We start from the raw sequence: 17356 nt of genomic DNA on the forward strand, positions 1-17356 counted from the left end.
TCTGTGAGCCTGCATTATATAGCAGCAGGTGTGCCAAGGTTCATTCGATGCCAAGGCAGCCTGGCCCAGGAGTCCGCCAGATCCACACACTTACCTCAAGAAGGGGAAGGGGTTACCTGGGCCCCTTTGCAAGCTAACAAATACTGGCATTTAGTCACTTCCACTAGAGGAAGGTAGCTATGCAAGATACCTTTGCAAAAGTGACAAACAGACAAAGGGAAATAAAAAGACAAAGGGCAGACATAACTCCTCATTCACTCACAGCACTGATAAAGAACCGAAGTTTTATCCTAGCCCATTAAAAGGAGGGACAGAGGGCAGCAGGCTAGTCACGTAAGGGTAAGCAGCAAACTCAGCAGTTGTGGGAGATTAGAGTCTTGGCAGTGGGAAGTGGGCCCAAAATAGATGCATTAAACACGACGAGGTGAGCGTTCTGACCAGCACATATTTTTAGTAATTGCACATTTATAACTTTCACGTGTCCAGTTCAAAATCAGTCTAGCTATCAGTCTCTTGAAAGGCCAGTAAAATGATCCCTATCCCACAATCACCCTCACAAATAAATAAAAAATAATGCAGTCAAAGGCCAGCACCAATTCTGCGCTGCACTGGATGGAACCCTACAACTCATCTTGATACTTACAGCTGTCACACTCCCCTTCACTCACCCTACACCCACGCCTCCAGGCAAAAGGAACTTGCTTCACACTCTCTGCTTGATTTGTGGGTGGTGGTAAGGGGGTGGCAGTCCAGAGAAAGCAGGAAGGGAAATGTGGCAGAGATTCCTGACTGTCTCCCAATATCTCTTTCCAGCTTCATCCTTGGGAAGCTACATAAGGATCCATTTGCTAACTAACCAGATGGAGTCAAGTTCTCAAGAAAGACTAAACTTCACCACACCTTGTTTCAGCTCACTAATGTCTCTGCTGGTATTTTCTACTGCTGTCAAATTACTATATTACCAAGGCTGATTTTATCTATCTCTGTTGGACATCAATTAACAAGTTTAGATGACTGTAAAAACACAGAAAACATGTAAAAATTCAGAAAACAAGACTGGCATAGGAAACTGTAATAGCTCTTAAGTTGTCTTAATTGTCAGTCATTGCAAATATAACTGAATTTAAATGAACTAAGGTTTTGCTCAAAATTCTCCAAGCCAGGCTTCAGTAACACATGAACCATGAACTCCCTGATGTTCAAGCTGGTTTTAGAAAAGGCAGAGGAACCAGAGATCAAACTGCCAACATCCACTGGATTATCGAAAAAGCAAGAGAGTTCCAGAAAAACATCTATTTCTGCTTTATTGACTATGCCGAAGCCTTTGACTGTGTAGATCACAATAAACTGTGGAAAATTCTGAAAGAGATGGGAATACCAGACCACCTCACCTGCCTCTTGAGAAATCTGTATGCAGGTCAGGAAGCAACAGTTAGAACTGGACACGGAACAACAGGCTGGTTCCAAATAGGAAAAGGAGTACATCAAGGCTGTATATTGTCACCCTGCTTATTTAACTTCTATGCAGAGTACATCATGAGAAACGCTGGGCTGGAAGAAGCACAAGCTGGAATCAAAAATGCCGGGAGAAATATCAATCACCTCAGATATGCAGATGACACCACCCTTATGGCAGAAAGTGAAGAGGAACTCAAAAGCCTCTTGATGAAAGCAAAAGAGGAGAGTGAAAAAGTTGGCTTAAAGCTCAACATTCAGAAAACAAAGATCATGGCATCTGGTCCTATCACTTCATGGGAAATAGATGGGCAAACAGTGGAAACAGTGTCAGACTTTATTTTTTGGGTTCCAAAATCACTGCAGATGGCGACTGCAGCCATGAAATTAAAAGACACTTACTCCTTGGAAGGAAAGTTATGACCAACCTAGATAGAGTATTCAAATCAAAAGCAGAGATATTACTTTGCCAACAAAGGTCCGTCTAGTCAAGGCTATGGTTTTTCCAGTGGTCATGTATGGGTGTGAGAGTTGGACTGTTAAGAAAGCTGAGAGCCGAAGAATTGATGCTTTTGAACTGTGGTGTTGGAGAAGACTCTTGAGAGTCCCTTGGACTGCAAGGGGATCCAACCAGTCCATCCTAAAGGAGATCAGTCCTGGGTGTTCTTTGGAAGGAATGATGCTAAAGCTGAAACTCCAGTACTTTGGCCACCTCATGCGAAGAGCTGACTCATTGGAAAAGACTCTGATGCTGGGAGGGATTGGGGGCAGGAGGAGAAGGGGATGACAGAGGATGAGATGGCTGGATGGCATCACCAACTCGATGGACATGAGTTTGAGTGAACTCCAGGAGTTGGTGATGGACAGGGAGGCCTAGCATGCTGCAATTCATGGGGTTGCAAAGAGTCGGACATGACTAAGCGACTGAACTGAACTGAAGGTTTTGCTCTCACCCAGAAGCTCAGGCCTTGTTCTCCAGCACTGAAAAAAACTCCTGCATAATTTTCAATATTTCCAACAAAAGTTTAACCTGTTCTTTCCCTTCTGTAGCAGCTTTTAAAAACATAAGTACTCATATTTTAAAATATGTATTTTTACTAATAATAATATCAAAATTGCTGACAGTGTATAAATCTAATTAACAAAAAATCAATATGTAAGTCTAACCCATTGTTTGAGATCCTATCCATCAACACAAATGACTACCATGTCACACCCTGTAATAGATCACTAGCTGAATACAGGATAGAGAAGGAATACCAGTATAAAAATATAAGTTTACAAGGAACATAGGCATATCTCTGCAGATTTATTTCAAAATTATTTCTACCTGGACTTCCCTGGTGGTCCAGTGGTTAGGAATCCACCTGCCAATGTAGGGGACACGGGTTTGATCTCTGGTCCAGGAAGATGCCACATGACACAGGGCAACTAAGCCCATGCGCCACAACCACTGAGCCTACGCTCTAGAGTCCACGCTCCACAAGAGATGCCCGGGCACCGCAAGCAGAGAGCAGCCCCCACTCACTGCAGCGAGAGAAAGCCCACACAAAGCAGTGGGGACTCAGAGCAGTCACTAATAAAAGTTTAAAAAATTATTTCTATCAGATTTGCACATTGCATTCAGCTGATGAAAATCTGTATGTAACATGTTGTCCCCACACTTCAAAAGCTCATATTCAAATACTGAAGGTGTAAACACTCTAAGTATTCAGTAAGCCACTGCTTTGTTTTTACAAAACCTCTATCTTTTAATGGGTGATACCTCAAGAGTTTTGAAAACAAAACTGTTGTATTTGCTTTCACTATATTTTAAATATTCAGAAGTAAACTACCATGACTGCCACCAAAAAAAGCTAATAGCAAAAAGAAAAATATGATGAATGATAATAAAAAATGATAAATCAAGTTCCATCTTAACTTTTTATTAGTGGGAATGAAAGGTTACTCATATCTTCAATGTTATATACTGAAAGACACTTGCAGAAAGTATCCTGAAATCTACTGACTTTCATCACTTAGAAATAAAATTGCTCTAAAATAATGAAATAAACCAGTAGTTTTTAAAAATTTTCCCAAACATCATGCCATATAAGCAAGTTTTGTGTTATTTCGTAAAACATAATGCATAGCTACATCTCATTGTGCATTTTAATATGCACTGGTATCAAACTATTTGTTGACAAATCATGGTTTTCTTAGGCAATTACTTAAAACTATGTGAATTATCTGGTAAATGAAAGAAAGGTGGAAATATATACTGACATTCACTGAGTCATTAAAAAACTCTCTCTTGAGAATGGGTGTGTCAGACTCCTGTCCAGGCGCTGGGCCACACTGTGAGCGAGAGAGCGGAGACAGCTGCCCGCAGGGCCTCTGTGTTAAGGGCGGGAGCCGTGTAAAGGGGAGCATGGTGACATTAGACAGCAAGAGGTGCTAGGAAGAAGAGGACAGAGTGTGGTGTGACAGCATGTGACTCGGAGAGCTGCGTTAAAGGGAGCCAGGGAAGACCTCTCTGAGAAAAACCAATGAACTGATCTAAAGTGATTCATCTTTTTTACTTAAAATATTTATCACATGCCACCTCAGAATGGTGGAGAAGGCAATGGCACCCCACTCCAGTACTTTTGCCTGGAAAATCTCATGGACGGAGGAGCCTGGTGGGCTGCAGTCTGTGGAGTCACTAAAAGTGGGCACGACTGAGCAACTTCACTTTCACTTTTCACTTTCCTCATTGGAGAAGGAAATGGCAACCCACTCCAGTGTTCTTGCCTGGAGAATCCCAGGGACGGGGGAGCCTGGTGGGCTGCTGTCTCTGGGGTCGCACAGAGTCGGACACGAATGAAGCGACTTAGCTTAGCAGCAGACCTCAGAATGGTAAAGAGATTATTTTAATTTCTAAAGATGATTACAGCTAGCCATGAATTGGGCAGAGGCCCAGAGGGTCTTCTCAGGCAAGTGTAAGCAGCATCAAGCAGCTAGCTGGTAGAGGATCCAAAGATAGGAGACTAATCCTGACTTATTCCTGGAAGGACTAACTCACACGCCTGTGCTAAGATACATAATACTCATAATCTCAGAGGCAAATCCAAGATTTCCTAGAGGCAGTTTATTGTAAGTCTTTTACCTGCAAGATTAAAAAGAAAAGGAATAATGATTGAATAAGGCCCCAAAACAATATTTAGAAAGAATTATATATTTTTTCTAGTTTATTTTAAAGAATTGGTGACTCCTCCAAGAACATGGCAAGTGTTACTCAAAGTCCAAAGAAAATGCTTCTCGCTGCCTATGCCTGTCCATTAGGACAGACTTTGCTGCCTTCTTGGCACCACTGTACGGGACATCTTCAGGACATTCTTTGAACCCAAACATGACTATACCCTTTGCTCTGAAGAAGGGATAAGAGAGCACATTTCAAATTCAGCCTAGTTCTTTGGCCTCAGGGTGAGAAGCCATGCTGTCATTTAGCCTGCGGAAAGCCACAAAGTCTGCGGAGCTGGTAGGAGAGCAAAACTGGTAGCCTTCCTTCTTCCCATGTGGTCTTCACACTGTGGAACCACCAACCATTCTTCCAGTTCAGGATCCTTCAGGCATCCTAGGTTCAAGTCAGAAACCTAGAAGTCATGAGAGCCAACTTCTCCGTCTCAGTCACCGCTCACATCTGACCTGTCACTAGGTCTGGGGTCTTCCTCTCTGCATCTCTGAACTCTGTCCACCTTTCTCAGCTCCTCTAAGTTGACTCCAGGCCTTTACTTGGACAGTTCTATAGTAACTGCCTAACTCATCTCCCAACATGTGTACTCTTCCTGTCCAATCTGCTCCCTCTTCTGCAGTCCAAATCATCTTTTAAAACAAAATCTAGTCAAGCTTCCCACCTACCTCTGCTCTTATTAAACCCCTTCAAATGCCTTCCATTACTTTTAAAATTACGACTATAATCAGAAAGGTGAAACTATAGATGAAACAGGATTGACCAAGTACTGATGAAAGCTAGGTAAGTACACCGAGTGTCTCTCTTCTGTGTATATTTGAAATTTTCCACAATAAAGTTAAAAAATAATTAACAACCTAAAAAAAAAAGAAACAAAGACAGACCATGGCTGACAAAGATTCCATGGTCTGGCCCCCCAATCTCACTTCGCCCTTGTGCTCTGCACCTGGGAAGCACTCACTGGCTTAATTTTGTTCTTCAACTGCTCCATGGGCCCTCTCACTACAGAGTGCTCTCACATGCTTCTCCCTCAATCTGGAATGCCCTCATCAACTCCAACTCAAAGATAAGGGTAACCTTCCTAAGTCATCCCTGCCCACCATTCCCACATCAAGGCCTTTTGTCAAATGGTGCCCGCTAACTGATGGCCTTTTCCTAGACAATGACACCAAGTCTGCAGTCAAACATTTCTGAACGTGACTGACTATATATTTCATTAGAGTGGAGTCCATATTTCTGCTTATCAAGTGGACACTAAGCATTCTGTACAGCACCTGGCAGGAAGCCAGCATTTTAAAAGTGGTTGTTGAATGATTACTATCTGAGACTACCAGGGGAATTGTTTTCAAATTCTTATAATCAAACACATAATAAATTTAAAAGAAAACTGTTTATTATTTTAGTCTCAATTTCCTGCAAGTTGCTACACAGAAATCATTCTTATTTATTCCCTTTTAGAGAGTCTTTCCTTTGAGATAGTGGAGTACTCAACATTCCCGTGATAGAAGTATCATGATTACCAACCAAAAATAACAGCATAAATCCACTCCCTGGTCCTGTCTCATTCTTCTTTAATGGCTGCTTCTCCTCTTGCCTCCCGCAAATCAGCATCAAAGGACTGGAAGACACTTGGGGATAAAGTCCCTGCCAAACCCCAGGAACCCGCTTTCCATTCCCGCTCCAGATGGCAGGCCAGTGGGCGTCTATCAGGGATGCCTCAGCAGAGGCCCTAGGGCTTCGCTCCATTCTGCTTCCCTGGTGATCACCACAAGCAGCCCTTCTGCAACGCGCTCCGCCACCATCACAGGGCCATTCACTGTGCCCTGCGGCAAACTGACACTAAAAGAGCTCGTCTTTTTATTTTATCGAAGCTTCTCGGTGACAGGCATAAAGCAGAAGCTGGAAATTAAATCTGATTGAAAAGACAGTGTTTATCATTCAGTGTAACAATTCATGTAACTAGAAAGTGACATCCGAACATTCATTCAGTATTTCTTAGAACGTCATTAAGACCCTAAGAAACAAATGGCCAGCAAGGAGACTAAATTTATCAAAATATCTTCTAAACAAAAAAGCACATGAAGCACTTGGCATGGGCTTCATGAATTATTCAGACATCATTAATCCAAGTTTATAACTGAGGAGCCAAGTAAAAGTTAACTTTTATTCTATGCCCTGCTAAGTAAATCAACAGTAGAGTTAAAACAAAACAGAATAAAAACAGTGAACACCCTCAAGCACTTGTTCATAGGAAAATAATCTGTGTTAACTACAGTTCACTCTTGCCAGGTAAAGCCAAACAGGGAGGACCCCCCCACCCTGCCAGGAAATACTCTAATGCTGTATAAATATGTACCTGTGAATCAAGAAAGCCCCATGATATGTTGTTCCAACTGATAACTGGCATCATTACTGGCAGATAAGCCTGAATTGCAGAGAAGGCAATGGCACCCCACTCCAGTACTCTTGCCTGGAAAGTCCCATGGACGGAGGAGCCTGGTAGGCTACAGTCCATGGGGTCGCACAGAGTTGGACACGACTGAAGCGACTTAGCAGCAAGCCTGAATTAAGAAGGTTCTTCTTAAGGAAAAAAAAAAAAGAGGTCCTACTATACTTTTAAATCATATTTTTAAACATAAAATTGGCCACTAACACCAGAGCAGGAAAGTAAACAAATTTTAGAATTCCTTTTAAGGAATTTCTTTGCAGTAACCATTCTTCAGAATTACTAAAATCATAAGAATAAGACTATCTACTCAAAAGCTGAATAAGGCACTGAAATTGCCAAGTTCAACTAAAGAAAAGATTTAACAGGAATTATTTTTTAATCTAGTAAAGCAAGTTCTTAAGACTACTTTATCATTTGCTAATTATAAAACCAGGGCTAGAGGGGAGACTTTCTGAACACTAGATCATTCTCTACCTGCGGGAAAGGCTGCAATTCAGTTTTAGACAGCTGGAGCCCATCTTTAAGGAAAGACTTGATAGCCTATTACAGTGTTTATTTGCCAACTGTCACTGGTGTCAGATGTTTGCCCTTGTATTTAACTAATTCCCCTGCTACCATTAGCCCCATTCTGGTGTATCGAAGGCTGAGCAACCTGCCTACATACACCAGACCACTCATTACGTAATCCCTCTTCTGTGGCTCTTTACCTGGTAGTAACTAGAAGACTTGAGGTGGCACCCTGTACTGTCAATTAATCATATGCACGGTGACACTGACCAAATGTGTAAATAGGTCACTCGGTGTGTCTTACACTAGCCTCAAGCATCAGAGCCCTTGAGAAGGCTTTCATGTCTATCATTCCACACAGCTAACTTTCCTTTGGTAGAGATCTTGGTGTCAAATTCGTTGTATGATTTGCCTGCCAATATCTTAAAATGTGTATAGACTTTTTTTTTTACATCGGTCATCTACTTCTTTATCTGTCAGCATATGGCCTATAAGTGGAATTAAGTGACACCTTCCAGTTCTTCTGTACTCCCAGGGAAAAGCTTTGCTTATACATGTGGCTCTTCTGGTAAAGTCTAAGCTTTAACCCCAGCCATCTTCAGAATTATTAGTCCAAAATGCAGTGCCAATTCTGTAGAATGGGCTGTGACCTTCCTGTGCACAACCAAGACAATTGCCATTACCAGGAAGTTCCATTACCAACCCAGGATGCAAAAGGAACACGCTAAGGACACTAGAACTCAACCTACAAGAGTCTAAGAGCTGGGACAGGCAGGGAAGCAACTGCGACAGCGAGCTGACTGGTCTGACCACTCCAGCAGGGCTAGGCAGCTCCTTCTGAGCGCGGTCACTGCCTGCCTCTAAGAGGTGACACCACCAGGATGAGCGCCACAAATCCCGACTCAGCCATGCAGGAAAGCTCTCTCCATTTGAGAGAGAGAAGGGGTCATCACCTATGTACCATCTTTTCAAACTGACCCATGAAATAAGACCAGCAAACTGAGGCACTCTGCTGAAACAGCAGAAACCCAACACTGTGAAGCAACTGTAAGTAAGTAGTAAGTGAGGTCGCTCAGTCGTGTCCAACTCTTTGCGACCCCATGGACTGTAGCCTACCAGGCTTCTCCATCCATGGGATTCTCCAGGCAAGAATACTGGAGTGGGTTACCATTTCCTTCTCCAGGGGATCTTCCCGACCTAGGGGAGGACCCGCATTGGAGGCAGACCCTTTAACCTCTGAGCCACCAGGGAAGATGTAAAGCACTATACTCCAATAAAATTAAAAACAAAAACACAAGTCTACAGCACCATTTGCAAACATAAAAAAACCATGATGATGTATGTACGGCATGCTGAGGATCAAGGGCAAAGAAAGAACTGCAAAAGCGTGGATGATGTGGAATTGGTTTCTGTCGTATTTTATTGCTTCTCCTAAAGTTAACTGTTTGAAGGCTTTTGCATTGATTACACCTTAATAATGGAGATAAATTAGGGTTTCATTCAAAAGAGTAAATATTAAGTAACATAATTTCAAATGTATTAAAAAAAAAATCATGGATTAGGCAAAGTCCTGAAACAGTTGCAGGAATGGATGACTTGACAAAAACGTGAGTTATGAATCTGTCTGCATTTCTTCCTTATTAGCAATCATTTGAGGGAGTTCCCTGGTGTTCTAGTGGTTAGTATTCAGGGCTTTCACTGCTATAACTCAGGTTCAATTCCTGGTCAGGAACTGAGATTCTACAAGCTGCACAGCTCAGCCAAAAAAAAGAAAGAAATTATTTCATCTTTTACAGATTCGCATTTTATATCCAAGTAAAAAACACATTTTATATAATTGATGGTTGCTGATTTCATTAGTGTTATCAGCATATAAAACGCTTCATGTAATCAACTGGTTTTCAGTTCAGTTCAGTCGCTCAGTCGTGTCCAACTCTTTGCGACCCCATGAATGGCAGCACGCCATGTCACCCTGTCCATCACCAACTCCCGGAGTTCACTCAGACTCACGTCCATCAAGTCCATGATGCCATCCAGCCATCTCATGCTTGGTCGTCCCCTTCTCCTCCTGCCCCCAATCCCTCCCAGCATCACAGTCTTTTCCAATGAGTCAACTCTTTGCATGAGGTGGCCAAAGTACTGGAGTTTCAGCTTTAGCATCATTCCTTCCAAAGAACACCCAGGGCTGATCTCCTTTAGAATGGACTGGTTGGATCTCCTTGCAGGCCAAGGGACTCTCAAGAGTCTTCTTCAACACCACAGTTCAAACGCATCAATTCTTCGGTGCTCAGCCTTCTTCACAGTCCAACTCTCACATCCATACATGATTACAGGAAAAACCATAGCCTTGACTAGACGGACCTTAGTCAGCAAAGTAATGTCTCTGCTTTTGAATATGCTATCTAGGTTGCTCATAACTTTTCTTCCAAGGAGTAAGCGTCTTTTAATTTCATGGCTGCAGTCACCATCTGCAGTGATTTTGGAGCCCCCAAAAATAAAGTCTGACACTGTTTCCACTGTTTCCCCATCTATTTCCCATGAAGTGGTAGGACCAGATGCCATGATCTTTGTTTTCTGAATGTTGAGCTTTAAGCCAACTTTTTCACTCTCCTCTTTCACTGTCATCAAGAGGCTTTTGAGTTCCTCTTCACTTTCTGCCATAAGGGTGGTGTCATCTGCATATCTGAGGTGATTGATATTACTCCCGGCATTCTTGATTCCAGCTTGTGTTTCTTCCAGCCCAGCGTTTCTCATGATGTACTCTGCATAGAAGTTAAATAAGCAGGGTGACAATATACAGCCTTGACTCACTCCTTTTCCTATTTGGAACAAGTCTGTTGTTCCGTGTCCAGTTCTAACTGTTGCTTCCTGACCTGCATACAGATTTCTCAAGAGGCAGGTGAGGTGGTCTGGTATTCCCATCTCTTTCAGAATTTTCCACAGTTTATTACGATCCACATAGTGAAACGCTTTGGCATAGTCAATAAAGCAGAAATAGATGTTTTTCTGGAACTCTCTTGCTTTTTCGATGATCCAGCGGATGTTGGCAATTTGATCTCTGGTTCCTCTGCCTTTTCTAAAACCAGCTTGAACATCAGGGAGTTCACGGTTCACGTATTGCTGAAGCCTGGCTTGGAGAATTTTGAGCATTATTTTACTAGCGTGTGAGATGAGTGCAATTGTGCGGTAGTTTGAGCATTCTTTGGCACTGCCTTTCTTTGGGATTGGGATGAAAACTGACCTTTTCCAGTCCTGTGGCCACTGCTGAGTTTTCCAAATTTGCTGCCATGTTGAGTGCAGCACTTTCACAGCATCATCTTTCAGGATTTGAAATAGCTCCACTGGAATTCCATCACCTCCACTAGCTTTATTCGTAGTGATGCTTTCTAAGGCCCACTTGACTTCACATTCCAAGATGTCTGGCTCTAGATTAGTGATCACATCATCATGATTATCTGGGTCATGAAGATCTTTTTTGTACAGTTCTTCTGTGTATTCTTGCCACCTCTTCTTAATGTCTTCTGCTTCTGTTAGGTCCATACCATTCCTGTCCTTTATCGTGCCCATCTTTGCATGACATGTTCCCTTGGTATCTCTAATTTTCTTGAAGAGACCTCTAGTCTTTCCCATTCTGTTGTTTTCCTCTATTTCTCTGCCTTTCGATTTCCTGTTAATAAAATTTTCTAATACCTTTAAACATTACTTAAAAAATTAAAAAACCTGTATGGTATAATATGACCATTAAAACAAGGATAATTCTAAGGTAAAACTGTCGTGAAACCTAATCATTCCAGCACATATAAAACATCACACCCTAATCAGAGAGTACATTTAAAGATGGTCCTTGACATGGAGGATGCTGCTGCTGCTGCTAAGTCACTTCAGTTGTGTCCGACTCTGTGCAACCCCATGGACGGCAGCCTACCAGGCTCCCCCAGCCCTGGGATTCTCCAGGCAAGAACACTGGAGTGGGTTGCCATTTCCTTCTCCAATGGGTGAAAGTGAAAAGTGAAAGTGAAATCGCTCAGTCGTGTCTGACTCTTTGCGACCCCATGGACTGCAGCCTACCAGGCTCCTCCATCCACGGGATTCTCCAGCCAAGAGTACTGGAGTGGGTTGCCATTTCCTTTTCCACATGGAGGATAAGAGGTTATAAATTTAAATAAACTTGAAGAAACTTAAGTATATCTCATTCACTGAGAATCCTGAACAAAAATGGAAGCTCTGTAATGATTAACCTTAGAATTCACTTGAGATAACCAAATGTGAAATTCATAAGGAGCCTGTATTACATTAGCCCAGACTGTCCCTTTGCAGCTTCTCTGCCATTTCACAACTATAAATGACGTTGTGTGTTATCCTTAAATACACAACCCTCAATCTCTTGACACGTTTTGCTGGGAATACAGAACATCCACGTGTTTCCATCCCTACGTTCACCTACCTACCAGCATCCATGCCCATGCGCCCTGCCTCTCCTCCTGGTCTACAGAGGCAATGTCTGCACTCCAGCCCCTTCATCTGAGCGTGAGATCTCTGTGCCCTACTTAAGAACACTGCTCCAACAATTCTCCCCGTTCTCTTCTGCGTCATATTTTACTTCTCTCCCAGATCAGATCATTTCCATCAGCATAAAACATGCTTTAATTTCTCCCTTAAGAAAAAATAAAACAAAACCCTCCCTTGACTCTACATCCCTCGTCTATCTACTGGTCCTCTTTATAGCAAAATTATTCAACAAAATTGTCTATAATAACTGGTATATTTTTTTACCCACTCTCCCCTTGAACCCACCATAAACAGAACTTCATTCCCTTATCACGGTCACCAATTAACGTCAGCTGTCAGTCTTCACTCCACAGGCATCATCGGTAGCCCTGTCACGGCAACACCGGCAGCCCTGTCACGGCAACACCGGCAGCCCTGTCACGGCAACACCGGCAGCCCTGTCACGGCCACACCGGCAGCCCTGTCACGGCAACACTGGCAGCCGTGTCACGGCAACACTGGCTCTGCACTGAATCACTCTTTCCTGGCTTTCGGAACACATTCTCTTCTGATTTTCTTGCTCCCTTGCTTGCTACTCTTTCCGTAACTCCTCGCCTCGATCATGCAGTGCTGCTGGACTCGGTCCTCAAGTCGTCTTCTCTTTTATACCTACACTCACTCTCTTTGTGATCTTGCCCAGCACTGATTTAAAACACAACAGATAGGCTGACAACTTCTAAATTTGTATCTCAACCCATACTCCTCCTCTGAACACCAGTTTCTACCTTGATCTGATCTTCTCCCCATCCCAAACCTGCTCCTTCAGTAATATTCTCCATCTCAAGAAAGGTACCTCCACCCTTCCAGTTACTCTGGTCAAAAACCTCAGAGCCATCCTTGACCCAACTCAGATCTCACACTCAACCAATTAACAAAATCTCACTTTCAAATATAATCCAATTGTGACCTCATACCACCTCCACTGCCCACATCCCGATCTAAGCAATCCTGAGCTCTTACTTTGATTAAAGCAACAGCTCTGAACTGGTCTCCCTGCTCCCATCACTGCCACTTTGCCCACATAAAGCTATTCCCAACACAGAAACAAGGGGTGCCCCCCTCTAAACTCAGACCATATCCTTCCTCTGCTCAAAACCCTCCAATAATTTCCCACTTGACTCCAGATCCAAGTCCTCATATTTCATGGCCAAAGTCCTTACAAAGACTTGGTTAAATGATATTGTATCTTGTAAAGCTCCTAACACAACACTTGGCTAAAAAAGCCCCCGACTAATAACAATGCCCTTCCTAAAGCCACCGGAGCTTCACACCAGGCTACATTTAGAATCACTGACAGCAGCAGTTCTCAAAGACTCCTGAAAGGCCACAGGCCTCTGAGGAGCCATCACTATTTTCATATCAACACTAGGATGTTGTCTGCCTTTCCACTCTTATTCTCTCATGTGTACACAGTGGAGTTTTCCAGAGGCTACATGACTGGCAAAGATGCCATCACTCTGACAACTAATGGCAAGTTTACTTGTACAGTCTTGTGTTATCTGGAATTTTCTAAGATAACAGGTTAAGGGTAGAAATACGGTTTTCAGAGATTAGCTCAGTTTAATCTCAGTTTTCCAGTCTTATCAGCTATCATCACTTACACATACTATAATTCCTATAAAGTGAATAACATATCATTAATTTCAAATTCAGAAGCTTTGCTTATACCTACACAAAAACACAAGTACATTTTGTTGTTTTCTTTTGCAATGTTTTTAAATTTTTTAAACTTTTATAAATTTTAAAATTTTATCTAGAACTGCTAACACTTTATGCCTGCAACGTTTTATTCCAAAACAGAGAAAATGTATCTATAGTAACTTTTCTAGATTAAAGGATGAATTGTTTTCTTAAAAAAGGAAGGTTGAAAGACTCAATTTCTCAACCCACAGCTGTACCATTCATGTCTAAAGATGCTGAAAAAGATGAAACTGACCATATCAGGGAGTTGTCTGATTCATGAAAGAGAAATCTATGCCAAGAAAACTGGATGAAACTGAAATAAGAAACAAAAATACGATGTTTTGATAGATATTAATTACTTATCTTATTGTGTCTTATACAACAAGACATTTTCTAGTATTACTACTGAGGAAACATTCTGGGACTGATCATTCAAAGTGTTTATTAAAAAAAATAGTATTTTACACACCATGATCGAGTGGGATTTATTCCAAGGATGCAAAGATAGCATAACATCTGCATATCAATCAATGTGATATACCACATTAACAAAATGAAGGGCAAAAATCTATATGATCATCTCAATAGATGAAGAAAACACACTTGACAAAATTCAACATCTATTTATGATAAAAACTCTCAACAAAGTGGGTATAGAGGGAATGTACCTCAACATAATAAAGGCATATATGACAAACCCACGGCTAACATCATACTGAATGCCAAAAAATTGAAAGCTTATCTTCTAAGAACAGAAACAAGAGAAGAATGCCTACTCTCACCACTTGTATTCAAGATACTACTGGGAGTCTCTTAGGCAATTAAGCAAGAAAAAGAAATAAAAGGTATCCATGTCAGAAAGAAGTAAAACTGTGACTATTTGCATTCTAAACACTATACTCTATGAAAGTTCTATAAAGTTCTAGAACTCTAAAAACACCACTAAACAAATTCAGTAAAATTGTAAAGTACAAAATCAATATATAAAAATCATTTGCGTTTCTATACAATTGCGTAACAATCAGAAACACCATTTACAATCGCATCAAAAAGAATACCTAGGAATAAATTTAACTAAGGAGGTGAAAGATCTGAACACGGAAAACTGTAAGAAACTGAAGAAGACCCAAATAAATGGACAGTTATCCCATGTTCATGGATTAGAACACTGCTAAAATGTCCATTCTACCCAAGCAATCTACAGATTCAATGCAATGTCTATTAAAATTCCAATGGCATTTTTCATAGAAATAGAAAACAACAATCCTAAAATGTACATGAAATCACAGGAGACTCCAAATAGCCAAAGCAATCTTGAGAAAGGAGAACAAAACTGAAGGCATCAAGCTTCCATTTTCAAACTATATTACAAAGCTACAGTGATCAAAAGAGTATGGTACAGGCATCAAAAGAGACACAGATCAACAGGAAAGAAAGAAAGTCCAAAAATAAATCCATGCATTTATGGCCAATTAATTTATGACAAAGGAGCCAAGACCATAAAATGGGGAAAGGACAGTCTCTTCAATAAATGGTGCTGGGAAACTGGACAGCCTCATGCAAAAGAATAAAACTGAGACACCATCTTATCCCATACATGAAAATCAACTCAAAACAGATTAAAAATCTGAAACCATGAAACTCCTCAAAGAAAACACAGAAGATAGCTCCTTGGCATCGATCTTAGTGATGAGTTTTTAAATCTGATATCAAAAGCAAAGGCAACAAATGCAAAAATAAACAAATAGAACTATATCAAACTAAAAAGCTTCTGCTCTGCAAAGAAAATCAATAAAATGAAAAGGCAGGATGGCTAACAAACACATGAAAAGATGCTCAACATCACTCATTATTAGAGAAATGCAAATCAAAACCACAATGAGGTACCACTTCACACCAGTCAGAATGGCTGCGATCCAAAAATCTGCAAGCAATAAATGCTGGAGAGGGTGTGGAGAAAAGGGAACCCTCCTACACTGTTGGTGGGAATGCAAACTAGTACAGCCACTATGGAGAACAGTGTGGAGATTCCTTAAAAAATTGCAAATAGAACTACCTTATGACCCAGCAATCCCACTTCTGGGCATACACACCGAGGAAACCAGAATTGAAAGAGACACATGTACCCCAATGTTCATCGCAGCACTGTTTATAATAGCCAGGACATGGAAACAACCTAGATGTCCATCAGCAGATGAATGGATAAGAAAGCTGTGGTACATATACACAATGGAGTATTACTCAGCCGTTAAAAAGAATTCATTTGAATCAGTTCTGATGAGATGGATGAAACTGGAGCCGATTATACAGAGTGAAGTAAGCCAGAAAGAAAAACACCAATACAGTATACTAACACATATATATGGAATTTAGGAAGATGGCAATGATGACCCTGTATGCAAGACAGGGAAAGAGACACAGATGTGTATAATGGACTTTTGGACTCAGAGGGAGAGGGAGAGGGTGGGATGATTTGGGAGAATGACATTCTAACATGTATACTATCATGTGAATTGAATCGCCAGTCTATGTCTGACGCAGGATGCAGCATGCTTGGGGCTGGTGCATGGGGATGACCCAGAAAGATGTTCTGGGGAGGGAAGTGGGAGGGGGGTTCATGTTTGGGAATGCATGTAAGAATTAAAGATTTTAAAATTTAAAAAATAAAAAACTAAAAATTTAAAAAAAAAAAAAAAAGAAATGCAAAAAAAAAAAAAAGCACTATGAAAAGGCAGTCTATTCAATGGGAGAAAATATTTAAAATCATGTATCTGATAAGCGGTGATATTCAAAATACATAAAGAACTCATACAACTCAACACCAATAAAAAATCTGATTTTTAAAAACAAGCAAAAGAAACATTTTTTTTCAAGATGACATCCAAATGGCTAGCAGGTACAGGAAAAGGTGCTAATCATCAATAAATGTCACTAATCAGGAAAACACAAATCATGAGACATCAGTTCAGATCTGTTAGAATGGCTGTCATTAAACAGACAAGACATAACAAGTATTGGATGTGGAGAAAAGGGGAATCTGAGCACTGTCTGGGAATACAAATGGTTTAGCCACTAAGGAAAACAGTATGAAGGTTCCTCACAAAATTAAAGATAAAACAACCATATGATCCACCAATCGCACTTCTGGGTATTTATCCCAAGTAACCAAAATCACTATCTTGAAGAGATACCTGCACACCTGTGTTCAATGCAGCACTGTGTACAATGGCCAAGACACAGAAACAACCCGAGAGTCCACGAGTGGATGAACAGGGAAAAAGGTGACACGCACACACACACAGGAATGCCATTCAGCCATAAACAGAAAACCCTGCTCTTTGTGAAGTCAGTCTGAGACAAATACTGTATGATTCCACTTACATGTGAAATCTAAAAAAGCTGAGCTCGTAAAAACAGAACAGACTGGTGGCTGACAGAGGTGGGGGTGGAGTGTGACTATGGCCAAAAGGCACAAATTTTCAGTTTTTTGTTTTAGGGGTTTT

The 17356-nt window shown here is 41.3% G+C and overlaps 1 protein-coding gene and 1 long non-coding RNA gene across 2 annotated transcripts in view; one reads left to right on the top strand and one right to left on the bottom strand.

Annotated features, from left to right (window-relative positions):
* LOC138425812 (uncharacterized) overlaps positions 1-3363 on the top strand; it is a 37319-nt gene extending 33956 nt beyond the window's left edge. Inside the window, exon 3 of the long non-coding RNA XR_011251409.1 lies at positions 814-3363. This is a non-coding gene — a long non-coding RNA (uncharacterized lncRNA). The remainder of the gene's footprint in view (positions 1-813) is intronic.
* Positions 1-17356, bottom strand: part of NUDT3 (nudix hydrolase 3) — a 108871-nt gene that overhangs the window by 68669 nt on the left and 22846 nt on the right. The gene's annotated exons all lie outside the window — the stretch shown is intronic.

This window comes from Ovis canadensis, chromosome 20, assembly GCF_042477335.2.
Source record: "Ovis canadensis isolate MfBH-ARS-UI-01 breed Bighorn chromosome 20, ARS-UI_OviCan_v2, whole genome shotgun sequence".
Classification (NCBI taxonomy): domain Eukaryota; kingdom Metazoa; phylum Chordata; class Mammalia; order Artiodactyla; family Bovidae; genus Ovis; species Ovis canadensis.